This window comes from Canis aureus, chromosome 32 (assembly GCF_053574225.1).
Source record: "Canis aureus isolate CA01 chromosome 32, VMU_Caureus_v.1.0, whole genome shotgun sequence".
Taxonomy (NCBI): Eukaryota; Metazoa; Chordata; class Mammalia; order Carnivora; family Canidae; genus Canis; species Canis aureus.
The window spans coordinates 35,319,409-35,346,341 of NC_135642.1; the positions used below are offsets into that span (position 1 = coordinate 35,319,409).

Consider the following 26,933-nt stretch of genomic DNA (forward strand, 5'->3'; position numbering starts at 1 on the left):
AATGACTGATGTCCTCACGAGAAGGCCACATGGCCACGGAGGCAGAGATTAGAGCAATGCACCTGGCAAGCCAAGAGCACCAAGGGTTCCTGGCAGCCAACAGAATCTAGGAAGAAGCAAGGAAAGATTCTTCTCTAGAGCGTTTCAAGGGAGCTAAGCCCTGCTGCCACCTTGATTTCAAACTGTGGCCTCCAGGACTACAGGAGAATAAATTTCTGTTGTTTTAAACCACCTGGTTTGTGGTTCTTTGTTTCAGCAGCCCTAGGACACTAATACACCACGGGATACTACTCAGCAATAAAAAGGAACAAATTGATACACGCAACTGCCTGGATGAATCTCCGGAGAATTATGCAGAATGAAAAAAATCCAACCTCGAAAGGTTACATACTCTGTGATTCCATTTATATGACATTCTCAAAATGACAAAATGGGAGTGATGGCAACCAGATCAGCGGTCACCAGGGGAGTCAGGAAGGAAGGTAGGACTGTGAAAGGGGGAGCATGAGGGAGTTCTGTTGTTGTTGTTGTGTTGTTGTTGTTTTTTGCAGGGCGGAGGTGGTGATCCACCAGCTCTGTATCCCGATTGTGTTGTGGTTTCCTGAATCCGAACATAGGACAAAATTCACAGATACACGCCCAAAGTGAGTGCACATAAACCCTGATGAAATGCCAACAAGATCCGTGGTTGAATTAATAGTGTGGTGCCAGTGTCAATTCCTGGTTTCCATACTTATACCATGTGAGCAAGTCACGTCCCTTCCCTGAGCCTCAGGTTCCTCACGTGCAAATTCTCATGTGGGAATAATGACAGGCCGCACTCCTACCCCACCTGAGATGAAGCCATGATGAGAATGTGGATGGTGCACAGTAAATCTTGGTTCCGATCTCATTCCAACCAGTGAGACTCCTCCCATTTGTCTTCTGGACCTTCCATTGCATTTGATTCCATCCTTCAAGGTCAAACAGGGTTCTCCTGGGAACCCAGGTTCCTCTAGAACACAGCTCTTCCAGACCTCCCTACCTGGGCTCATATAAGGGCTGGGCTACACCTGAAGCTCAGCCCTCCTGGGAAACAGACACACCCTCTGGGAGCCCCAGGCAGGTCTGCAAAGTTCCCCCACTACCCAGCCCTCGATGTTATTAATAGGGAGCAGCAAAAACTCTCATCTCTCCTGCTCTGAGACCCCATTTACTACCCCTCCCTGCCTTCCCCTTCCTCATTACCCCAAGCATTATTCCAAACGGCTTTGCAAAAACCACCTTTATGGTTGCAAAGTGCAGTTTACAAAGTACTTTTCATACATGTATTATACCTCCCTAGCGCCCCAAGACCCCAGCTGGGGGCGGAGCAGGTAAGAATCCCAACTTTCCAGTCAAGGAGGTGGGTGAGGGATAGGAAGGAGAGAAGGGAACCAACCTACTTGTGCCAAGCACTTTCATTTGATCATTACAGCAAGATTATGACATAAGCAGTATCAAATCTCCATTTTTCAGATGGAAAAAACCTCTTCCTCTTCATTTCAGAAAGGTAAGTAACATACCCAATGACACATGGCCAATGAGGGCAGAATGGGGATCAGACCTAAGACTTCCTGACTCCAATCCAGCATGTTGCCTCTGCACCAGGCACAAAGCCCACCATGCTCTCATCCATCCATCCACCCATCCATCCACCCATTCATTCATTTTAACAAGAAGCAATTGGAAATCTTCTCTCTCCATGGGGGTTTCCTGAATCGACCCGATCAGACACGCGAGTGCTCTGGCCCCACACTTGTGAGGATCTTCAGACATTCTTCTTTACTCTGCATCCCCAAAAGGCTCAACCTTTTCATACTGTGTAATCTTTCCACCCTGGAAATTTGAGCCTCCTTTGCCCACTTTAGGCAATAACACCAACATCCCTTCTTAACCTCACCCTCTCGGTCCCTCCCACACCTGCCCAACTCAGTAGAGAGCCAGAGTCTTGTCCATACCCCACAGTGCCAAGGCTGAAAGGACACATTCAAGAGGACATTGGGGTCCATAGCAGGGGAGGCATTTGCCTGGAGTCCCACAGTGAGACAGAGGCAGGGGCAGGACTAGCTTCCAGGCCTCCCATTTCCTATCAGGCCATCTCCGCATGGGTCCCAGCACAGCCAAGCTCCATCAAAGCTGAGGGCTGTGCCTGCCTTCCTCTGGGGAGAAGGCTGCCTGGGTCGGGAGCCCACAGTAGTTCCAGCACTCTCTCTTCCTTCTATACTCCTAAATCCTACCCACCCTCCCAGCCCCAACTCAACCCTGCTTCTCCCTTGAAAGTTCTCCAGATTCTTCTAACCCACAAAGGTCTCTCCTTCCATTGATCACTGCTGCATGTACCCCCGTTCCCCCGCTACTTCCAGATCTCACATAATTTCATAACTATCCTAAGCCTTAGTTCAACCTTCCTCATCAGACTGCCACCCTCCCCACTGCAGTGGTGTAGCAGAGTGAAAATAAAGCAGACAAAGGGGGGAGGGATAGAACCCTCCTTATCTGAGTGTTTGCCCATACCATAAGTCTGATTTTGAGGGATCTCTCTCATCCTTCCCCAAACTTATGGGGATTTAGCATTCCCCCCTCAAAGAACAATTTAGAACACCTCTCTTCCCATCATAACATTGCCTAATAAACTACTCAGAATTGAACTTTAGGGTAAAATTCCACTTTCAAGTTGAGACTTCCTCCCCTCGTAACTAATTGAGATGCCAGGATCAAACTAAGTCTTCCATCCCATTAAATAAAGCCACATAAAAGATGCCCCCGCGAACAGCACTTTCCTGATTTCTTCAAGCTGGCCTGCAATAAGTATTCCTAATTGTGCTTGTTAAAAAGTGGATTTATGAATCCCAATTAGGCCACTCGCACTTCCACGGCAGCAGTTTTCAATACCGCCAAACCTTCCTTCTTCCCGGGATGAAATTATTTTTGGTGGGTGACAGGATAATTACTGAAACATAAAAGGACCCACTCGGTACCACAGCAGCAGCTTCAGCAAATCTGTTAGGAGGGCTTGAGGACAAGCCGGGTTTTGATGGCAAATTTAAATCCATGTCGAGCTGCTGCCACTCCGTATCTCTCAGCCGTGCAGGCAGGCACCTCCCTTGGTTCTTTCCCCTTGTCTCCAAAACCATCTCCAGAGGCTCATGCTGCCTTGACCTGCCCAGTTATCCCAAAGCCTGCTCATCCCAGGACCAGTACTCCCATCTGCGCGGCCTTTCTTCAACCCGCACTTCCCCATCTCCCTTAAAAATCCTGCTCAAATGGCTCCTCCTCAAGGAAGGCTTCCTTACCTGACCCAGGTTCAAGCACCTGTCTGTCTGTCTGATTCCACAAGTCTGTTTGTCTCCAGCTCTATGCCACGAGCTCGCCGAGGGCAAGGACTGGTCCTAAGTCAGCTTGGCAGCCCCAGTGGCACCACCACGGATATGCGGTAAGGCCGGCTCCCTCCCTCACCCACTCCTACACTCTTTCCTTCAACCAACTTGTTAGAACCTGATTTTAAAATGGGCAAATAAATAAATAAATAAAATGGGCAAAGGATGGGGCAGCCCGGGTGGCTCAGCGGTTTAGTGCCTACCTTCGGCCCAGGGCATGATCCTGGACACCCGGGATCGAGTCCCACATCGGGCTCCCTGCATGGGGCCTGCTTCTCCCTCTGCCTGTGACTCTGCCTCTCTCTGTGTATCTCATGAATAAATAAATAAAATCTTAAAAAAAAAAAGGGTAAATGATCTAAACAGACTTCTCCAGAGAAGATAAAACAAATGGCTGACAAGCATGAAAAGAGGCTCGATGTCACTAATCATTAGGGAAACCCAAATCACAACCACAATGCACTATCACCCCATACCCATCAAGACAGCCACTACCAAAAGAACAGAAAAACACAAGCGTTGATGAGGATGTGGAGAAACTGGAGCCCTCACCTCACACACCGCTGGGAGGGATGTACAAGGGTGCGGCCACTTTGTAAAAAAAAATTGTGGCATTTCCTCAAATGTTAACCACAGAGTTGCCATATGACCCAGCAGCTCTATCCCTACATACATACCCAAAATAAATAAAAACATATATCCATGCAAAAAATGTGCACACAAACTTCATAGCAGCATTATTTATGGTGGCCAAAAGGCAGAAGCAGCCCAAACATCCACCAACTGATGAGCAGATTTTAAAATGTGGCATATCCATACAGTGGAATATTATTCGGGACTAAAAGAGGGGCAAAGTACTAGTCTGTGCTTCAACATGGATGAACCTTGAAAATGTCTGGCTAAGGGACACCCGGGTGGCTCAGCGGCTGGGTGTCTGCCTTTGGCCCAGGGCATGATCCCGGGATGCTGGATCGAGTCCCGCATCGGGCTCCCTGCATGGAGCCTGCTTCTCCCTCTGCCTGTGTCTCTGCCTCTCTCTCTCTCTCTGTGTCTCTCATGAATAAATAAATAAAATCTTAAAAAAAAAAAAAAGAAAAGAAAATGTTTGGCTAAGCAAAAGAAGCCAGTCACAAAAGACCACATGTATGAATCCATTCATGTGAAATGTCCAGAACAGGCAAATCCAGAGACAGAAAATAAATCAGGGGTCACCAGGGGCTGGGAAAAGGAGAATAGGGGTGACTGTGGGTGGATATCGGGTTCCTTTCTGGGGTGATTGTGGTGATGGTCACGCAACTCTGTGAATACACGAAAGACCACTGAATGGTATACTTAAATTGTGACATGTATGGGATGTGCACGATACTTCAATAAAGATGTTACCAAAAGTATTTTCATGTTAAAAATCACTTGTTGAGGGATCCCTGGGTGGCTCAGTGGTTGTGTGCCTGCCTTCAGCTCAGGTCGTGATCCCACGGTCCTGGGATCGAGTCCCACCTCGGGCTCCCCCACAGGGAGCCCACTTCTCCCTCTGCCTGTGTCTCTGCCTATGTCTCTGTATCTCTCATGAATAAATAAATAAAATCTTTTAAAAAATAATAATAGGGGCAGCCCAGGTGGCTCAGCGGTTTAGCGCCGCCTTCAGCCCAGGGTGTAATCCTGGAGACCCTGGATCGAGTCCCACGTCGGGCTCCCTGCATGGAGCCTGCTTCTCCCTCTGCCTCTCTCTCTCCCTGTGTCTCTCATGAATAAATAAATCAAATCTTTAAAAAAAATTTTTTTTAAATAATAATAACTAAAAAAAATTAAAATCACTTGTTGGACACTTACTACATGGCGGAGGGGGCAGCACAAAAAGGGCTGAGCCCCAGTAGTCTGAGCCCCTGGACACCCCTCTACTAAGGCTTGTTTACCTGGAGCATCTTTTTTTTTTTTTTTTTTTTTTTCTGGAGCATCTTTATTCCACTATCACAACCTCCCTCGGGATGTCAGCTCCCTACTTGGCACAAGAAACGTTGACCACGACCTCCTTCCTTGAAACAGTCAGCGTGGAGTGAATTCAATCAACAGCAGGATAACTCTCTACTTAGAATATAGCAATTAAGAGCAGTCTCTAGAACAAAGCCACTTAGTATCAAATCCCAGCTCTGCCAGCTGCCAGCTGGGTGATGTTGGACAAGTGAGCTCACCTCTCTGAGCCTTGGTGTTGTCACCTGTAAAATGAAGGGATACTAGGTACTTCATCAGGCTGTTGCGTAGATTGAGTGAATTAACACATTTAAGGTACCTGTCGTAGTGTAGACTCTATACTAGGATTAGCTAGGGGGCGCCTAGGTGGCTGAGATGGTTGAGCGGCTGCCTTTGGCTCAGGTCAGGATCCCGGGGTCCTGGGATCGAGTCCCACATCGGGCTCCCTACAGGGATCCTGCTTCTCCCTCTGCCTTTGGCTCCGGTCATGATCCCGGAGTCCTGGGATCAAGCCCTGTGTCTCGTGTTGGGCTCCCTGCTCAGTGGGGAGTCTGCTCCTCCTTCTGCCCCTCCCTCTGCCCCTCCGCCTGTTTGTGTGCTCTCTCTCTCTCTCTCTCTCTCTCTCTCTCTCCAACTAAATAAAATCTTAAAAAAAAAAAAGTAAAAAGGATTAGCTAGGACTATTTCCCAAGACTGGGGAGTGAATCTCAGGAACAGGTTTAGTGAGAGGCAAGTCTTAATAAAGTTCAACTCCACCCCCAGGCACCCATTTCTCCCTGAATTACAAAATTCTTGCCCAGCCCTCTCTCCCTTCAGCCAGAGCGCATCACCCCTCAATTCCCCCATGGAAAAGGGTCTTTGCTCCTTGACTGCTGGAGGACGTGGGCACAAGAAAGGACAGGGCAGCGCGCTCTGGCCGTCCGCGGGACCGAGACAGGGAGGCAGGTGGGCGGCAGGGACAGGCCTGGACAGTGGAGCTCTCCCGGCTGCGGGGCGGGGCCTGGCAGGGGTCACACTTGCTCGCAGCCCAGCACCTCTACCAAGTGCCCATGGGGGGCAGCTCCAAGGCCCAGCCTGCAGGAGCCATTTCCTGTCACGGGGGGAGGCAGGAGCAGCCTGCCCTAAAGAGTCCTCTGCAGCGCCCTTGCCCAGAGACCACACTCCATTTTGTCCCAGAAAGGCCACAGACACCAGCTCCCCGCCCCCCTGGGAAAGTGGGAGCGGAGGGACCCACTGGGTAGCAGCCCGCTGTCATAGGCCCCGGCGAGAAGGCGGAGGCGAGCGCTCCATGGCGACCCCACCCTACACCCCACCAGGCTCCCCCACAGGTTTGCATAATCAAAATTCTTCATTAATGACCATCCTTTGGGGACGCCTGGGTGGCTCAGCGGTTGAGCGTCTGCTTTCGGCCCAGGGCATGATCCCGGGGTCCTGGGATCGAGTCCCGCGTCGGGCTCCCTGCATGGAGCCTGCTTCTCCCTCTGCCTGTGTCTCTGCCTCTCTCTCTGTGTGTCTCTCATGAATAAATAAATAAAATCTTAAAAAAAAAAAAAACCTTTGGAAGCAGGGACGCAGTGGGCTCGACCCATCAGGTCACCACTCGTGTACACACGCTCATACACGGGCACACATCCTTCAGCCTACACTCACATACCGCGACACACACACTCCCATAAATAGTTCATGTACCTTCACAACCACAGACATGCACATACACACGGTCACGTACACAGTCACACAATACACTATCATGCCCACAAGAACACAAGCACGCAGATACACTCACACACAGGCATACACATTTGCAAACACACTCACATGTGGACACACACCTTGAAGTACACATGCATGCACATAAACAGCTTACATACGTAGACAGACGTGCACACAGCCACACACATATTCACGGACAAACAGGCTCGTGAATCTGGACAAACATCCACTCAGACACTTTCACATCGACACTCATCCTCACGCTTGCAGAAGCACAAGTGCACATACTCATGCTCACACAGGCAATCACACATGTGTTCACACATGCTTACCCATGCACTCACATATGCACACTCCCATACATGCACTCACATACATGCATACTCTCATACATATACACTTACATGCACTCTCACATACTCACATGCACACTCACACATGCACACTCACACACACATGCAGTCTCACATATGCACTCTCACACATACACTCACTCACACTCACACATGCCCACTCACACATATACACTCACACACACTCACACTCACACATATACACTCATGCACTCATATACACTCGCACTCACATGCACATGCACTCACACACACATATACGCACGCGTGGGCACACACGCACACTTTCACATGCACACACATACACGCACACTCACACATGCACTCACACACGCACTCTCACACGCACTCACACATGCACGCTCAAAGTTTCACAATGCACACACATGCTCTCACACATGCAGTCACATGCACTCATGCGCACTCACACACATGCACGCTCACATGCACACCCTCACAGTGCACTCTCACACATGCACACTTACACACTCACACACACATGCACTCTCGCACATATAATTACATGCACTCACACACGCACACATATACATGCACTCACACTTGCGTGCGCACACATGCGCACACACACTCTCACACATACACATGCACACTCACGCACACTCACATATGCACTCACACACGCACACTCTCACAGCATTCGCTCACACATGCATGCTCAGTTTCACAATGCCCTCACACATGCACACTCTTGCACACGCATGTTCTCACAAATGCACACACATGCACACAGTCACACATGCACTCATGCGCACTCACACACGTGCACTCACACATGCACGCTCACATGCATACACGCACTCGCACACCCTCACACGCACACACACTCGCACATATACTCACACTCATACACACATACACTCACACGCACTCACACACATATACACACGCACACTCATACACTCATGCACTCACACACACATACACACTCACAGGCACTCACGCACTCTCACACATATACTCACGCGTGCGCACACATGCATATTTTCACATGCATATTTTCACATGCACACAGTCACACATGCACTCACACACGCACACTCACGCATTCACTCACATGCATGCTCACATGCAAATACAGTTTCACAATGCACTCGCACACGCATGCTCTCACACATGCACACACACGGTCACACATGCACTCATGCACACTCACACGTGCACTCACATGCACACTCCCACACACTCTCTCACACATGCACGCACACATACACATGCAGTCTCACACATGCAGTCACACACGCACACACGCACACAAGCAAGTCACACATGCACTCACGCAACCCTCACACATGCAGTCTCACACATGTAGTCACACACGCACACACATGCATGCTCACACACATGCACACACGTGCACGCTCATACATGCACGCTCACAGTCACACACTCATGCACACACATGCACGCTCACACACACGTGCACACTCACACACACGCGCACACTTACACGTACCCAGAGGCAGCCCTCAGCCCGCCAGGGCTTCAGGCTCTGCTGACAGCACAGGTTGCAGGGGGCCAACGGTTAAGTCAGAAGATTGTTTTCCCATTTGACAGGCTCTTTTCCTCCTTCAGGAAATTATTACCTGGGCAAGATTCCCAGGAAGGTGGCAGAAGAGCGGAAAACACACGAGTCCACAGAGAGCTCTGAAAGCCCCCATTCTGGAAGAAGGTTCCAAGGACGTCCACAGCCCGTGGGGAATAGCTGTTGACAGCAGTGGGTTACACCTTCTCAGGATTGTCAGAAAACATGCCAGGGCCTTGCGGTTTATCCGGAATGTTTCCCACACTACCTCATCACCCCCCTGCTGCGCCGCTAACCCACCGAAGCATCTCGGGCCTCAGTTTCCTCGCGGAGCCGCTGGGAGGATTAAATGAGATAATGCATGGAAATTGCCAAACCCAGTGGCTGCCGATAGTAAGCCTCAATAAATGATAGCTTTTATCCTTGGTATTACTAATATTGGATATTAATATCAATAAATCCTACAGCAATCCTGTGAGGTATTATTTTCTTCATTTGGTACAAATGAAAACAAAAGCCTGGCACTTCAGATGATTTATGCCCAGGATCACATCTCCAGGTGGCAAAATTGGAGTCAGGCCCTCCACCTCCGAGGGATTCCTTCCAGCCCTCCACGCCCACCGGGCACCTGGGACCTGCTCCCCCCAGCCTGGCCCCACGACTGGAGCATCTCCCTGCTTCTCCACATCTCCCCTCAGGGCAGGTGCAGACAGCATCTCCTCCCCCCGCTCCCGTGGACGCGGTCTGGGTCCTGCTGTCTGGGGCGTGCTCTGGACCCACTCGTCTATCTCTTCATCCTCATTCGGCCTGACACCCCCAGGGTAGGCCCAACCCGGCCCAGTTAGACAGCAAACCCTCTTATGCTCCAGATCGCCCTCTCTTAAGACCACCCTGGGCCAGCCACCCAGCTTCTGCAATTGCCCCTGCCTTCCTGACGGACTCTACCCCCAAAACACCCGCCAGGGTAGTTGTGGTGGAGACACAAGACTCAAAAAACCCAGGAGCTATCCCAGATTCCTGTTTCTGCTCTAGCCCTCAATCACCCTGTAATCTTGGGCCAGTCCCTTCCTCTCTCTGGACCCAGTTTGCTCATGCTAGATGGAAGGACAGGAAGGGTCTTCAAGCTATCACACTGAGGCAGGGGAACTGCATAAAATCTCTAAATCTGGGACTCCTGGGTGGCTCAGTGGTTGAGCATCTGTCTTTGGCTCAGGTCATGGTCCCGGGGTCCTGGGATAGAGTCCCACATTGGGCTCCCCTGAGAGAGCCTGCTTCTCCCTCTGCCTAGGTCTCTGCATCTGTGTGTGCATATGTGTCTCTCATGAATAAATAAATAAAATCTAAATTAATTTGGGGCAGCCCGGGTGGCTCAGTGGTTTAGCGCCGCCTTTAGCCCAGGGCCTGATCCTGGAGACCCGGGATGGAGTCCCACGTTGGGCTCCCTGCATGGAGCCTGCCTCTCCCTCTGCCTGTGTCTCTGCCTCTCTCTCTGTGTCTCTCATGAATAAATAAATAAAATCTTTTTTAAAAATCTAAATTAATTAATTAATTAATTTAATTTAATGAAAATCTTTAAATCCAAGGCAGGGTAGCAAGGAAGATAATCTGAGGTGAAGGACCTTTTACATCATATCATGGCAGAAAGGCTCTTGAAAAGATGCTGTGTACAGAGGATGTTCAAACCACAGAGTCAATAAAGGGACACTGCCTTGCCCTGGGGCTTACTGCAAGGCTGTTCCCACATGGGCCCTCATAGACAGACCCGCTCCTCTTCCAATCCTAGGTTTCCTTTTAGAGCTACTTGCAGAAGTGTCTAGAGCTCCAGAGAAAGGGGTAGCCTGGTGGTGGGAGTCCCCAGCCACTCACATGCACACGCAGACACACACTGGTGAGGAGCCAGACCCAACAGGATGGGAAACCAGGCCAGGCAGGCCTGCAGGGGAGGAGCCCCTTACCCCCAGAAATAACAGCTCCCCAAGCCACAACGAGGACTGCTCCCCATGATCAGGCCAGCTGCCCCTCACACACCAAAGAATCTCCTAGCACAGCCAGCCGAGGGACCAGGATTTGTCAACTCAGTACAACGATGCCTGTGCGGGATATTTTCCATTTGTTCCTGCAGATTTTTCTTCTACACTTCTCACCTCCATCTGGGCCCCTCCTGGGATAGGTCACACCAGAGGGTTCCCGTGATCTCTGGCTTCCAGTTGGCTTTGGCCAACGGTAGATGCACAGCAGGAGGAGAGTGAGCAGGATCACTGCAATTTGGCCTGTCCCTTCTGGAAAGCCACATTCCTGCCAGGCAGCCCTCTCTATATAGTACCGTCCCCTAGTGTCCGTGGCCCAGGAATGCTAACTGCTCCCCCAGTTCCTAGCCTTGGGGTGCTATACTATCCTTTGTCGGTTTTCCTAAACTCTGCCCACACCTTCGTAAACAGTCCCTTTATTTTTTTTTTAAGATTTTATTTATTTATTCATGAGAGACACACAGAGAGAGGCGGAGACACAGGCAAAGGGAGAAGCAGACTCCAGGCAGGGAGCCCGACGTGGGACTCGATTCCAGGTCTCCAGGATCACGCCCTGGGCTGAAGACGGCGCTAAACCACTGAGCCACCCGGGCTGCCAATACAGTCCCTTTATTAAACACTCATCAAATTCCCCAGCTTCAGTGTGCCACCTGCTTCCTGCCAGGACCCCAATACATTCAGGAGGAGAGTCCTCCTGGTCATGGAATGATGACAAAATTGTCACAATCAGAAATGACAAAGTCAGGCAGAAACAGCCCTGGGGTTGTCTGGCCTTGCGGCTTCCCAGGATAGCCGAGCACTCAGTGGTGAGGTCTCCAACCCAAAAGCCCCCACCCCCACCCCCACCAGGACCCAGCCAAGATGTGAATGAGTCCAAGATTCCCAGGGCCCATGGCAACCCAGACAGCACGTGACCCAGCAGAACAGGAGGCTGCCACTCAGCTCCCTCCACAGTTGCCAGGCAGGAACGTGGGCCTGGAGTTGCCAGTCTTCTAAGTATTCAAAGAAAATTGGAAATACATGTTTTTATGTGAAATCTTCTCCTGTTTCACATGTTTTAAAAGCAAAATGTCAGCCAAACGCAACTACAGCCAACAGAGAGTTGTTTTTTTCCTCCACCAGTGAGGCTCTAAGACTGAAATTCCGCCTTCGACGTAGACAATTCAGAGGGATGACAGCTTTGGTGGCCCCGCCAAGGCTCTACACCCTGAACCCCTGAGTCTCTGCCCTGGGGAAGGAAGAGGGCTGACAAGAGCCCTCCAGGGAAGCGGGCCCTTGGCAGAGCCCAGACCACAGGGAGAGGTGGGCAGCTGGCAGCTGTGAGGTCATCGGCCCCGGGTCAGGGACAGGGAGCTGGCCAAGATGGAGAACTAGACTGAGGTGAGCAGAAGGGGGGATCCGCTGGACAATGAGCTGGCCTGTAACAGTTTGGGGTTATTTGGGGCTTGGGGTTCATCTGTTGGTTGGTTACCAAGCTCTCTTTGTGTGTTTGTCACACACACACAGAGGCAGAGACACAGGCAGAGGGAGAAGCAGGCTCCATGCAGGGAGCCCGAAGCAGGACTCGATCCCAGGACCCCGGGATCAGGACCTGAGCCGAAGGCAGATGCTCAACCACTGAGCTACCAAGGTGCCCCGCTCTGTTTTGAGGCTGCACTAAGTTCTATCTGAGAGTGACAGCGGCCCATACTCCCCATCCCGGTGGGAGAGGTGAGGGCCGCCCCGTTAGACCTGGGAGAGAGGGAAACCGGGTTTCACAAAGGCCCAGCGTCTGTCCTCCTTCAGGGCCATCAAATCACTAGATGCTTAGGTGGTTATGTCCCAGAAAGGGCACCTTGTCCCTCCAGCTGCCTCCAGGACCCACCAAGCTCCCAAACTTGCTAGAAAGAGGAAAAGGAAGAGGAAGAGCCTCCAGCAGGACAGTCCTCAGCTTTCGGCCTCTTTCCTTCCCTGAACTGTCAGAACTGTCTGTTCCCTCACGTGGCACTGCTCAAGTCACCGGGTATTATGAGCCTGTTTGGGGGGGGAGTCACCCCACTAGATTGCAAGCCCCCCGGCAGCCGGGCTGGGTATAAAGCTTTACACCCCCTCCAGGGCTTGGTCTAGCTTCTGACTAATGGAGTTCCATTAATATCCACACGATTGGGCATTTGGGGTGATGTAATGGAAAGTAATAAGGAGTTATAACTATAATACTAATGAAGACAGATGCCTTGCATTACACAGCACTTTGAACTTTAGGAAGAAGAAATCATAAACCTAACAATGGTAATGACAGATGTCGTACATTTGTGTAGCACTTTGAAGTTTGCAAAGTACTTTCACAGACTTAATTTTCTATCATCTTCAAAATCCTCCTTATAAAAAGTGGGGGGGGGAGGGGGAGAGATGAAACAAGACAGGTGAAGTGCCAACTACCAGTGAGGCAGGACAGTGTGGACATCGGGGTGCACTCTGCTGCTCTCTCTATTTGGGGGTCTGTTTGAAGTTTTCTGTTATAAAGAGTTTTTTAAAAACACTCTAGTATGTCAATAAAGTAAGAGGCATTACCAGGGTTTTATTAAAGCTAAAGAAACTGAAGCTCAGTGGGTCACTCTGTGCGGACCCACGTGTCCAAGACTAGACAAGCAGCATCCCCACCCCCTGTCGAGTGCTCTTTCCTACGTCACTGTTGCCCACAGGGGTTCCAACAGACACTATTTTCTCAGAATGTTAAAAGAATTCTGCAGAGACTAAGATCCCATGGCTAAATAAATGTAACAAAGGATGAAACAAAACAATCAAGTCCATTTCCTACAGGACTTGTCAGAGCCTTTATAGGGCATTCTATAGAACTAGTGTTCCCTAGAACACAGTTGGGAAATATCAAGGTACATTAGACCTACAGACACCGAGGAGCCCGATTAGGTATCTCAACCCCCACTGGCCCCAAGGACAGGACTTTCCAGAACCCTGGCCAAGTGAAATCCAAGTGAAAGAAAGAATATGCTGCACATGAGCCCTGCTGGGTGTGTGCCAGGTGACAAAAGGAGATCAAATATGATCTGCCAAGGGAGTTGGGGACAATTATGGCGGGGGGGGGGGGGGGATAAGGCCTCTGGACAATGACTGGATCAGAACAGTCGCTGTCAACAATGCCAAGAGACAGACGAGGCCCTCCCTGGACCTGGGCCTCCAGCCTCCCAAATTACATCAGAGCCCCGTGAAATTCGGTTTTAGAGGCAGGAGACAGCTAATTTTCCTACACAGGCTGCCCCTGAGCACTTTACAAGAACAGATGCTCCAACCCTCTCCTGAGCCATGAATCGAGCTGCTGATTCAAGCTCTCTCTCTCTCTCTGCCTTCCTTGCTAATCCTCCACCCCGGACCCTTTTGTGCTCACACCAGCTTCTTTGGCAGCTTCACGGGCCCTTTGGGTGGCTCTATTGATGCTTAATCGCTAATGAAGCATGGGTTTTTCCATCTTCCTCTCTATCCTTCTCCCACTTGGTAGTGAGGCTTCAGGCCATAGAAAAGCAAGGAAAAAAAAATATGACTTGCTTGGTGAAAGCTGGAAATGCATCTGTTTATTATCCTCAAATAGCAACAAATCCTCACGGAGCCCTTACTGCGTGCCGGGCCCTGTGCTAGGTAATTACCCGCAGACAAACCCCACAACAACCCTAAGAGGCAGGGGTTTTATTTACATCCCATTTTGCGGATGGACAAACTGAGGCACATAGAGGGGACAGGACTCAGCCCGTATCACCTAAGTGATGAGTGATGGTGAGCTTTGAACCCAGGTGGGGGGAACCTAGAGACCCTGCCCAGAACCACTACACTAAGCTGCCCCCAATGGGCAGTTCCTGGTCGGAAGCCTGCAGAGCTGAACCTTCCCCGGTGGCCTGTCTTGAGAGGCCAGGATGCCCCACTGGCAGCCAGCTGGGACACAGCAAGACCCCGAGGCTGGAGAAACCATCCCTGACAACCCCAGCAATTCCCAGAGCCACTGATAAGCATTTGCCTTTGTGTCCCGCCCCCACCCCATCCCCCCCATACTTGCCCCCAGTCCTGGTCACCTGCCATTACGAGGCCTTGTACCCTCAGCAGAACCCACCCTGCTCCACAGACAGTGGGAGCTAGAATCAGCTGTGCTGTCAGAGACTTAGCATCTAAAGTGTCCAGAGGGGACGTCTGAGTGGCTCAGTGGTTAAGCATCTGCCTTCGGCTCAGGGCATGGTCCTAGAGTCCTGGGATCGAGTCCTGCATTGGGCTCCCCACAGGGAACCTGCTTCTCCCTCTGCCTGTGTCTCTGCCTCTCTCTGTGTGTCTCATGAATAAATAAATAAAATCTCTTTAAAAATAAATATATATATAAAGTCCCCAGAGAGCTCTGGCCTTCTCTTCACCCCAGCCTGTTGGGCCCCTCTAAAAGACAGGGTTTGGGCCGTGTTACCTGACTGGCACCCCAGGCCCTTGGGGACTCATACTCTAATAGCGCCCATCTCACCTTACTGCCCCCAGGGGAGTAGATTCTGATCCTTACACCTCCAGTCTCCAGGGAGGGTCTCGCTCCAAATGAAACGAGCACCCAGGATGGGAAAGGAAGGACAGGGAGTCTTATTAAGGGAGTTGTTGGCCAGGCCCTGAGCCCACAAGGTGCCATACTTCCTGTCTGATTTCCTTGACCACCCAACAAATTTATGAGGCGAGCAATAGTATCAACCATTTTACAGATGAGGAAACTGAGGCTCAGAAAGTTTAAGTATCTTCACAGAAGCTGTACTAGAGATAAGGTGAAGCCCCTGGCCTGACTTGAAAGCTCACGCTGCTAAGGAGGATGCCACAGTGAGGCACATAGAGGGGACAGGATGTCCAATAGTAACACTACCTCGAGTGCCAACAAAGGCAGGTGTGACCCTGGGAGAGATATTGCCACCTCTGTTTGTTTTTTTTTTAATTTTTATTTATTTATGATAGTCACAGAGAGAGAGAGAGAGGCAGAGACACAGGCAGAGGGAGAAGCAGGCTCCATGCACCGGGAGCCTGATATGGGATTTGATCCCGGGTCTCCAGGATCACGCCCTGGCCCAAAGGCAGGCGCCAAACCACTGCGCCACCCAGGGATCCCCGCCACCTCCGTTTTACATGGTGCTGACACTCAAACAGGGTTGACACTCAGCTACCACTAATACGAACACCAGCTTTGCACAGATATGTCCCAGGCCCCTTGCTAAGCACTGAGCATGCATCATCACATTCAATCCTCACAACACCAGAAGAGAAGCACCATTATTACTCTTCTTACTTTACAGATGGAGAAGTAAAAGCAACTACCCAAAGTCACTGCATTAAATGCCTGCCCAGTAGCCATACCCCCCTCTTCATTCCCAGAGTGGCCCAGTTTTGTCCAGGGCCCTGCCCATCCTCTCCAACATGACTCAGGGAAATATACCCCAAGTGAATTTTCATTCCTTGAGCCAATCCTGGTAATCCCTTTCATCATGCCAGTGATTGGCTTAGGAAGGAGCTCGGGACCCAGTTCTTCCCATAAGAGGCGAGGAAAATCAGCTGGAGGGCCTCTGGGGAAGGTTTCGTTGCTCTTAAAAGGAGATGCCCAGTAAGAGATGGATACCCCCCTCTTCCGCTGGATATTGTCATTTGTGAATGTGATGCCTGGAACTACAGCAGCCAACTCACCACCATGAGGCATAAGCACGACGACGAGCCGACATGCTGAGGAGAGCCGCCAGAGGGGTAGAAAGGACCTGGCTTCTTCTTGTTTAAACCCTTGATGTCAGGCTTTTCTGTTACTCACGACTGAGCTGATGTAGCCAAAGGGAAGGTGAACGTCCGTCTCTCTGGCTCTATACTCAAAACTAGATTGAAGTTAAGCCCAGAACTTGTATCTGTGGGCTACTCTAAAGATTGGACATCAGGAAAAAAAATAAATAAATTTAAATATATATTTAAATATATATTATTTATATAAAAATATTATAATATATAATACATACATAATATATTAAAATATTTAAATAAATATATTTATATAAATATTTAGCTATCAGACTGTGCACCTAGACAGACCCAGCATGGTTCTGTCCCCTTGACCTTGGGCCTGCCTGGTTCAATCCTAGATAGAAAACACAAGCCAGGCCCCAAGCCCTGCCTGGCCATGCAACTGTGACTCCAAGCCCTGAAGAACCAGGATCTAAGCAGGGACGCTCAGCGGACACCTCGTAATGGAGGAAAGATCCTGGAGCCAGCCCCTGCCCCTTGGGAAACAAGTCTCGTTTCATTCTCCATTCCTACCGCCTTCCTCTGCTGCTGCCCCATAAATCTCCAGTTTATTAATCCTTTACATGAAGCAGTTGGTGCTGGATCCTGATTTACTCCCTGTTCATAAAACTCTGAGATATTAAAGGTGGAAATTACCCAGAAGGACACAGAGCCTCCACTGGGGAGCCCCAGAGCAGTTCCTGGCCCAGAACCAGGCCCTCTCTTGCCCTTCCCACCTTCAGAGCTCAGGATCTGGTGATGTCATTGCCTTGCCCTCCCCCACAGCCAGGACGTAAGGGGCTCTTTGTCCTTACACACCTCCTGACCCCTACTCGGCACAAGGCAGGACAGGAGGCACCACTGTCTCCATTAAAACCCATTTCAGAGTCTCCTACTTTTTGAAGATTTTCCTCTCCTTAAATCCCTCTGCTTTACATGTGAAAGTGGGCGGGGGGGGGGGGGGTGGGGGTTCAAGCCAAGGCAAAAAGTAGGGAGCGGACTAAAACAATTGAAATGCCAAAATATGTGACAAATCCAGAGGCAGGATCAGGAAGGGAAATGGGCACTTTGTGTTTGTATTAAATGACTTTACCCACCCAGGTGCCTCAACTGCCGGGGATCATCCTCATTTCTCAAGCCTCCAAGGACACTTCAATACTGCATCACTGCAATACTCCCTAGACCCGTCCAGGTGCTCAGAACACAGATGGTCTCCAAAATCCAGCAGAGCCTGGATCTTCCTAACGAAACCCTGGATGGGTCTCCAGGCTGCCTGCCGAGAAACCTACATCTCACAGTCCACCCCAAGAGTGGCTGCCAAATCCCATCTCTTCCCTGCAGGTCAGAGAGAGCCACAAGCAGTCATCAGGGTCTCATATCAAGGGCAAAGACTCTCCTAGTTTAGGAGAACAACATATCTTTAGCCCGACAATATGCCAGGGATGACCTGTCTGACCAGGTCCCTCCTCCTGAGGCCCTCACCATGGTTTTAAAGCTAGAAGACTATCATAAGCCGAGTGTCAGGGGAGCAGAAACAGAGGTTACTTAGCTCAAAGGAGGGAGGGGAATTCAGGGAAGGCTTCCTGGAGGAGGCAGTGTCTGGGCTGAATTGTGAAAGATAAGAATCAGAAAGAATCAGAAAACAGCAAGAGCAAAGGCAAGGAGGTACAGAGCAGCATTGTGTGTTCTGGGGGAGAGGAGGGCTGGAAGCCGGTTGGAGCTACCAAAGCATAAAGTACAGGGTGGATTACGGGTAGCGGATCAGGGAGGCAGTGGGGCCTTCACTGAGGTGCTATTGAGCTTTGACTTTATCCCAAAGGCAATGAGGAACCATTAAAGGGTTTCTGATAGGACAGGGTCATGGTCCAGTTTGCACTTTAGAAAGATCCCTCTGCCTGCCTTGGGGAGGATGGACCAGGGAGGGACTAACAGGGAGGAGAGAGGTCGTCACAGTCAGAAGATGGAGAAGGTTCTAGGCAAGGCAGAGAGCTTCTGATTGAGGAGCAGCTCCTTGGTCTGGGGCACTAACTATGTCTGCCCTTCACACCATGGATGGGTCTGGATGGGGCAAAGTAGAGAGAGGCGGAAGCCTGGGGGCCCCATGGGGTGCTTACCTCATCAGCAGAAAAGTCTTTCCTCTGCATGAAAATGGAGGGGCAGAGGGGCTGGGCCAAGACAGAGAGCCCACCCCAACCCCCCAGAAAGGACCCATCATCTCATATTGGAAATCCACCTCAGTCCTCTCCATGAGCAGGGCATGTGTCACCCTACCCACCACCTGGCACCCCCTCCTTTGTCCACTGACAACACGATCTGGGTGCCCTCCTCCGGCTTTCAGGGGCCCGGCACCTGGGTGCTGGTCTCCACTCCTCCTCATCACGCTGCCCGTTGAGTCTGCTCATTTCCACCAGACACAGTGCCTCGAGGACTGGGACCCTGTTTCCTTCATTTCTGACTGGTGCTATTTGAAGCCTGGTCAGAGAAACTCCTCAAGTGTGGACCCCTTAACAGCGTTTCCCCCCTCACGGTGCCCAGTCTATCCAGAGAAGGTGCCTTCCTGACAAAGTGGGGTGCCTGAAACCTGACCTCCTTCCACGTCACTACCCGCCCCTGCTGCCAAAAATGATACCATCGCTCAAAAGTGATGTTCTCACCACTGCACCTGCAAATGAGGAAATCAGCAGGCGTGTCTTCAGTGCCGAACAAGTGCCATTATCTCTAATTCTCAAATAATCCTGCCGTAAGTAGCACTGTTGCTGACATTCTACAGGGTCAGAACCTGGGACTCCGAGAAGCTGAGCCTCATACCCCAGTTGCACAACTCACAGTTCAAGCCTGGAACCCCACGCTCGCCTGCAAAGCGCACCAGCATGCAGAGACACCCAAGTATGACCCTGGGTTACATCCCCTCTCCGGCCTCAGTCTCCTCATCTGGCTAGTGGGATAACAGGAGGACCTCCCTTATAGGGTGGTTTGTGAGAACCCAGTGAGACAATCCTGAAAGAAGCCGGCAGGCCATCAGCCCGCATGGCTCAATGCTGTCTGGAGGGCAGGCCGTCTGCCCGGCGCTTCCTGCCTCCAGTGACTCCGTGGCCCCTGCCCAGGGACGGCAGGGAGAGGCACACTCCTGAATGATAAGTGAACCAGTGAACCAATCTTTTTCGTCTGGGTCGGTATAAATTATAGCAGGAAGCTTCTTGGGTAGGTGTCTTCTGTGGCATTAGATGTCTCATTAATTATGTATTAAGTGTTTGAACGGAAAAGATATCAGTAGCCTATAGGATGTATTTGCATGGTAATAGAGGATTGATTAGATGCAATATCTATACTGAGGGCTACTGGGATTTAGGTCCCGAGGCCTCACGGTGGTGGTAAATCACAGCCACAAAAATCTCTGCAATAGTAAATAATGGTGTCCCGATTGCTGGTGGGACTGTCCGTGCCTGCTGATGAGGGCCACACAGCAAGGAACCGGGTAGCAGGGCCTGGCCCGGGTCCCACCTGCTGTGGGTCTGCTTGTCCAGGTGGACAACTTCCCACACCCCCATCCCCTCAGCCCAGCTAGAAACACCTGCCCTGCTCGGTCTGCAGATACGCCCGCCCGAGAAAGCCTTGAAGCTGCTTCCCAAACCTGGATTTTGCTAAAGGCTCTTCTGCAATTCCCTCTGGGAGTTAGATGCTCGAGTAGAAAGAAAATACATGTTGCTTCGCAAACTGCAGGCGGTGTGTCCCCTTTTAATGAGGAGATAGAGAGAGTTGGAGAAGAGCCGCTCCCACCCCTGGAGAGATGAAGGCCACCAAAAGCCCTTGTAGTCTGGTGCCCAGGTGTGCCTCCCAGAGGCAGCAGGGACAGGCTCCTACCTGAGCAGCAGTGATGAAGAGAACATGCTCAAAGCCCACTGCATGGATTAATTCACTTTGGTCTCAAAGCAGCTGTGTGCATTAGGTGCTATCACAACCCATTGTACAGGTGAGTAAACTGAGGCACAGAGAGCTCTCCCCTACAGACCAGCATTACTCACTCCCTCACCGCCTTCAGCCTATTACTTCAATGCCACCTCTCTGCTGAGATCCTCTCTAACCACTCCATTTTAAGCTGCCAACCTCCCCCACTCCATCACTTCACCTTTCCTGCTTTTCCCCACATCGCTCGTCATCTTCAAATATGCTCTGTCACCTATAACTGATTTTGGTTTTAGCCTGGCTCCCTCCACTAGAATGTAAGCTCCACGGGGGACAGAGTCCAGTCTGCTTGTCTTGTATTGTTTACTGCTACATCCCCACCAGCTCAAATGAGCCAGGCACGTATCAAGTGTTCAATAGACATTTTATCACCTGCCCAAGGTCACCCAGCTTTTAAATGGTAGAGCTGGGGTTCACCCCAGGCACTCCCGTCCCTGACCTGGTGCTCTGAATCACCATGCCTCACCCAGAAAGAACATTCTCCCCTCTGTTTAAGACATGTATGGGTGTTATAGGGGGACCCACCACTGAATGAAACTCCACAGTAAGCTCTGAGTTGGGAACGCCAGGGCTTCTGGGAACAGCTCACGCCTGACTCTTTGTGTTCTGTGACAAGTAGACCTGAAAACAGACCTTCTCCAAATAACCCTTGTGTTATGAACTGAGGGTGTTCCCCCAAATTTCACGTCTTGGAGCCCTAACCCTCAGTGTTGCTGTATTTGGAGTAAGCTAGGTAGCTAAGGTCAAATGAGGTCATAGGGTGAGGCCCTGATCTGATAGGATTAGTGTCCTCATAAGAAAAGATATCAGCATAAGCTCCGGTGCACTCTCTCTCTCCCTCCCTAAGAGGGAACACATCCCAGAAAAAAGCCATATGAGCCCACAGCAAGAAGGTAGCCATCTGCTAGCCAAGAAGAGAGCTCCAGAAACCAAACTGGCTGGAATCTTGCTCTTGGACTTCCAGCCTCCAGAACTGAGGGAAAATGAATTTCTGTAGTTTCAGCCAGCCAGGCTACGGTATTTTGTTATGGCACCTGGGCAGACTAATATATACCCTGTCCTAGCTAAGCAGGTGTCTGCTGGCTCCCTGCTGCCTGCAGAATAAGGGCCAGACTCCAGCACTGGCCCTCACAGTGGAGTAATTAACTGACTAACAGTGGCTGGATCAGATCCCGTTTAGGTCCCTTCCCAGATTTGCTTGGTCCCATCTGCCCCCTGGACCATCAGCCTTCTCCACGGTGGGCCGGGCCGCCACCCCCACACGGTCTCATCCAACGCCGTGGGCTATCTCAACCTCCCCCAGGGGGAAGGCTGGGCCCTGGCAGAGCCTTCACTGCATGCATCACGGGAGCCATAGCAGCTCCGCTGCCCAGGTTTGACCCACTGGACACACGGAGGAACTGGCTGTTCTCATCACTCCCGGACTCAGCTGAGTGCCATGCCATGGGGGCATGGGATTGGCTTCTCCAGTGGCTACCCACAGGAGATGACCCAGAAGTGCGAGAAGGTTAATGCCGTGCGGGAAAAACCACGATGTAGGCAGATAAGCTCTCCCTCCCACCCTCAAACTCTTCTGGGTCACAGTGGCACCACCTGGCCTCCAGAGACATCCCTCCTGTCTAAGCAACCAGCTTTTTGTCCTCCAGGAGCTGTGGCCCTGGACATTTGCTTTTCCTCCTTCCTTGTCTTACTTCCCCTTTCCCTGCACTCTCCTAGCCCTGGGACTGCTCCCCTACCTGGCCTCTGTAAAGCACTAGCACCAAGTTTTGCCTCAAACTCTGTTTTCTGGGAAACCCCAGATCTGCTCAGCCATGGATGGCTTTTGATGTCCAGCAGGGCCTTGCTTGCAGTAAAGACATACAAGAGAAGATTTTGAGAAAGAAACCAGATACTGCTGACCCTTCAATCAGGGGACGGTGGGGAACTGGATCCTTGGAGGTACAGACAAGGAATCTCTTGCGTCCATGCTGCTTCTGCATGTTTCCACCGGAGTATCCTGGGGACTCGACTCCCTAAAAGGCACTGAAGGGATTCAAGGCTGCAGCCTGTTGTCTGTACACAGTCTAAAAAGTATCTGATGAACAATTTATACTAGAATGTAAAAGACATTCTCTAGAACCTCTGTTTTATTAATGGAGCCCATGGGGACTGGAGATGCTAACTCACTGAATCTTCATTATGTGCAAAGCACTAAGCTAAGCCCTTTACCTGCATTGTTCATTTAATCTGTACAACAACCCCAGGTACTATTATTAAGTACTAGAATCATTTCCACTTTTGCAGATGAGAAAAAGGGCTCTCCGACAACCTATAACTTGTAGGTAACTTGCCCAAAACAATGCAGCCAGGACTCAAACCCATATCTAAGGGAGGGAATGTCAAGGATAGTGATGGCCCATAAGGAAGACACTTTAGGGGCACAGCCCCACTGGGGAAACTTTTTGGGCTGGTAGTTTCTGCGGCATAGAGATATCATTAATTATGCATCACGCGTTTGAAAGAAGACATTCTTTGCTCCTTGTCTCCCACTCAGCCTGGTCTCACAGTCCGTTCCCAGGCAGGAACGGGTATAGGGGTGCTGAAAACCCAAGGTGGCCCTTCCTGCCCATCCCCCCAAGGGTGAGTCAGTGGGAGCCTGAGAAGCAGGCACAAGGACACAAGCTGGACTCTATCTGTCCCTGGTGTGACATGACATAGTGGACTCTGCTCAGAAGCCACTACCCACGGAATAAGAAAGTCTTCTCCCCAGAAATACACCTCTCAGGGTCCCAGGGCCTGTACCCACTAAACCGGTCCCCTTTGCCAACGGAGGGTAAAACAGGTTTCTGGGCCTTCCATCCTCCCCGGGGGGGGCCCCAATTCCAAGACGGAGTTCTGGACCAGAGAGAAAAGAAAACGCCGCAATTCTAACATAATACCCTTCAAGAAGAGCAGCTACATTTTACCTTGAAAACTGCAGCACTGAAAGCGGAGTCTGTGTAGACCATGTAAATGATATGCAAATGTATGCGAACTTAATGCAAATGACTCAGAGAGCAGGCGCCAGAGTGCCTCTAGAGGGAGGTAGAGGGAAACCCCCCAGGGCAATTAGGAAGGGGCCAGGGGACACCTACCTGGGTGGCTCAGGGGTTGGGCGTCTGCCTTTGGCTCAGGTCGTGATCCTGGGGTCCCGGGATCGAGTCCCACGTCGGGCTCCCCGCGAGGAGCCTGCTTCTCCCTCTGCCTGTGTCTCTGCCTCTCTGTCTCTCATTAGAGCGCAGCACACTGTCCTAGAAACCCTGACACACGGACACACAGACACTAACAAACACAAAGGCACACAGGCTCACACACATACGTACCTACTACACCCCACACTCTAAAACACAAACACACGCAGACACACACATCACAGACACGGAGCCCCCCACACATGCACCGACGCACACATACCCATCCTGACCCAGTGCAGCCAGTCAAGACCATCCATCTGGAAAAGAAAGGAGTCTACATGTGCTGAACACCTACTCTGTGCCGAGAGTGATGAAGGAACTTAAAATCCTTATTTAATCTTTACAAAGCAACATTAAGAAGTGGGGGTGGGGGCACCTATGTAGCTCAGTCCGATAGGGATCTGACTCTTTTTGTTTTTTTTTTTAAGATTTTTTTATTTTTTATTTATTCATGAGAGACACAGAGCAAGAGAGAGAGAGAGGCAGAGACACAGGCAGAGGGAGAAGCAGGCCCCACGCAGGGAGCCCGATGTGGGACTCGATCCCGAGTCTCCAGGATCACACCCTGGGCTGCAGGCGGCACTAAACCGCTGCACCACCAGGGCTGCCCGGGATCTGACTCTTGATTTCCACCCAGGTCATAATCTCAGGGTAGAGAGACCGAGCCCCACGGTGGGCTCCAAGCTGAGTTGGAGGCTGCTTAGGATTCTCTCTCCCTCTCCCTCTGCCCCTACCCATGCTTGTGCCCTCTCAAAAAAAAAAAAAAAAAAAAAAAGTGGAGGTGATTAATTATCTCAATATTTACTGACAAGGAAAATGAAGCCCAGAGGCTCCTGGGTGGCTCAATAGGTTAAGAATCTGCCTTCAGCTCAGGTCATGATCCCAGGGTCCTGGGATCGAGCCCCTCATCAGGATCCCTGATCAACAGGGAGCCTGTTTCTCTCTCTCCCTCTGCTGTTCCCCCTGCTTGTACTCTCTGGCTCTCTCTGTCAAATAAATAAATAATCATTAAAGAAGGAGGAGGAAGAGGAGGAGGAGGAGGAGGAGAAAAAGAGAGAGAGACAAAGAAAGAAAGGCCCAAAGGTGAACTGATAACTTCTTGTAGAACCATGATGCTGCAACATTCTCCCCCCTACAGCCCAGTGGAGCCTCCCCTGCACGGTGGGACATAGAAATTCCTGTCAGTCCCACCCCCTTCCACCTCTCGGTCCTCCCCAGCCAGTCCTTAACCCCATCTGGCTCCCTCAGAGACATTCCTCCCACTTCCATCCCTTCAGCTGGGGTGTGCTCCAGGATGCAACCTCACATTCATTCTGGAAATCTGCTGGGGGTGGAAGGAAATCCTTTCTTTCCACCCAAATGGGAGACAAGACTGGATTTTTAGTAGCTGTCTATCTCTGAGAGAACGTTCACAGGAGAAGAATGACTCTCTCCTCCAAAGTATACAAACTTTAAATGCCACCCTACCCACCCCATCCTACAAAAACACACTCCAGAAGAAATACACTTTTCAGGGCAAGAATGAGTAAGATTTCTTGCTGCCTGCCATTAAGTCACTATGTTACCTTGGGCGGGCAGGCCACTCCCCACCCCCATCCCAGGGTATGTTTCCTAATTTGCCTGTGAGAGGTAGGACAAGCTGATTCCCAAGACCCCTTCCATCTCCCTGACAGCACAAGAGCATGAGGCTGACAGTTGTCCCACAGTGTTCCCCAAAACTGTCCCCTGGCCTTGGGGAACTCGCTGCTAATGCTGGGATCCGAGAAGCGCCAGTGCCTGAATCTCCACCAGGAAAGGACAAGGATCACACACAGCTCCAGGGTCATGATTCACCCATCACCCCCAGCCCTCTGATCTGCCAATTGGGGACATCCCCCTGGTAACCTCAAGGGTCTCAGAAGGGAGGTCAGCTGGGAGCAGAGGAATCTTAAAATATAATAAGGCCGTGATTATCGGAGCGCGAGCCAGGAGGAGTTACAAAATGACAAATTGTTGGTTTTGAGTGTATTTAGGGCCTCAGAGTCTCTTTCCAAATTAATATTCATGGAGACTAGCATGCAATTTATTTGCATATGTAGATTGTTGCTCATATCCTGCAGGATAAAAAAGTTTTGGGGTGTTTTTAATTATTATACTTATTCTAAGCTTGGATGATGAACCAGGCAGGTCAGGCAGGGGAAGGGCATCTCCCAACGGCAGAAGTGGTTTTTTTTTTTAGAAGTGGGTTTTAAATAATTTTTGCTCTAGGGCCCCTGGGTGGCTCAGTCAGTTAAGTATCTGCCTTCAGCTCAGGTCATGATCTCAGGGTCCTGGAATCAGGCTCCACACCCAGCAGCCAGTCTGCTTCTCCCTCTCCCTCTGCCCCTCCTTCCCCATCCCCACTTGTCCACACTCTCTCTCTCAAATAAATAAACAAAATCTTTAAATAATTTTTGCTCTGATGAAAGGTGGGTGGGTCCTAAATCAACAGGAGTAAGTCGCCCCTACCCTGACCCACAGAATCAATACCAGAACAGCACTCTGGGGTCAACCCATCTAGCCTTTATCTCAGGAAGTCTGACCACCTCACATGTGCCCACGCAAGCCTCCAGGAAACCAAGCCTGGCACTGTCCCTCAAAGTCACTGTTGCAAGGCAGGCATCAGGTTTAGGGTAGGAGTTTGGGCAAGTCACTCAAACTCTCTGGGCCCCCATTTCTGACAATAACCTACAAAGTTGTTATAAAACACAAACTAGATAACTACAGAAATGGATGGTAGCACTGGCCACGCAATATTAAGAATGTACACTTAAAAATGGCTAAGGCGGTAAATTTTATGTTATGTGTATTTACCACAATAATTTTTTTAAAAAACTCACAAACTTGAAAATAAATGCACCAAAAAACTGCTCACTCAAATGGGAAGTCCTAAAAAAGGTAAGCATTGTTAAGTTACCTCTCCTGCAATAACCAGCATGCACTCCTCCCAGGGGCCTTCAGGGAAGGTTCTATCCCCT

General features: G+C 50.6%; 1 protein-coding gene across 6 annotated transcripts in view; it reads right to left on the reverse strand.

Moving 5' to 3' along the window:
• Window positions 1-26,933, reverse strand: part of MEGF11 (multiple EGF like domains 11) — a 343,797-nt gene that overhangs the window by 306,065 nt on the left and 10,799 nt on the right. The window lies entirely within an intron of this gene.